The sequence below is a fragment of the Triticum dicoccoides genome, chromosome 3B, assembly GCF_002162155.2.
Source record: "Triticum dicoccoides isolate Atlit2015 ecotype Zavitan chromosome 3B, WEW_v2.0, whole genome shotgun sequence".
In the NCBI taxonomy this organism is placed as follows: domain Eukaryota; kingdom Viridiplantae; phylum Streptophyta; class Magnoliopsida; order Poales; family Poaceae; genus Triticum; species Triticum dicoccoides.
The window spans coordinates 448,168,425-448,169,591 of NC_041385.1; positions in this window are offsets into that span (position 1 = coordinate 448,168,425).

Sequence of the window (1,167 nt, forward strand, 5' to 3'; positions counted from 1 at the left end):
GAATCCGTTCCGACTAAAGTGGGAGAGACTGGCACCCGCTAGCCACCTTATGCACCAAGTGCATGTCAATCGGTGGAACCTGTCTCACGTAAGAGTACGTGTAAGGTCGGTCCGGGCCGCTTCATCCCACAATACCGTCGAAACAAGATTGGACTAGTAACGGTAAGCATATTGAACAACATCAACGCCCACAACTACTTTGTGTTCTACTCGTGCAAAGAATCTACGCAATAGACCTAGCTCATGATGCCACTGTTGGGGAACGTAGCAGAAATTCAAAATTTTCCTACGAATCACCAAGATCTATCTATGGAGAGACCAGCAACGAGTAGAAGGAGAGTGCATCTACATACCCTTGTAGATCGCTAAGCGGAAGCGTTCAAGTGAACGGGGTTGATGGAGTCGTACTCGTCGTGATTCAAATCACCGATGACCAAGTGCCGAACGGACGGCACCTCCGCGTTCAACACACGTACAGCCCGGTGACGTCTCCCACGCCTTGATCCAGCAAGGAGAGAGGGAGAGGTTGAGGAAGACTCCATCCAACAGCAGCACAACGGCGTGGTGGTGGTGGAGGAGCGTGGCAATCCCGCAGGGCTTCGCCAAGCACCATGGGAGAAGAGGAGGAGGACTTGGGAGAGAGGGAGGGGCTGCACCAAAGGCATAAGGTGTATTTTGGGAGGCCCTCCTACCCCACTATATATAGGGATCCCAAGGGGGGGTGCGCCAGCCCCTAGGAGATCCAATCTCCAAGGGGGCGGCGGCCAGGGGAGGAGTCCTCCCCCCCCCCCAAGGCACCTAGGAGGTGCCTTCCCCTGCTGGGACTCTTCCTTTAGGGTTTCCCCAGGCACATGGGCCTCTTGGGGCTGGTGCCCTTGGCCCATGTAGGCCAAGGCGCACCCCCTACAGCCCATGTGGCCCCCCGGGGCAGGTGGCCCCACCCGGTGGGCCCCCGGGACCCTTCCGGTGGTCCCGGTACAATACCGATGACCCCGAAACTTGTCCCGATGGCCGAAACAGGACTTCCTATATATAAATCTTTACCTCCGGACCATTCCGGAACTCCTCGTGACGTCCGGGATCTCATCCGGGACTCCGAACAACATTCGGTAACCACATACAAGCTTCCTTTATAACCCTAGCGTCATCGAACCTTAAGTGTGTAGA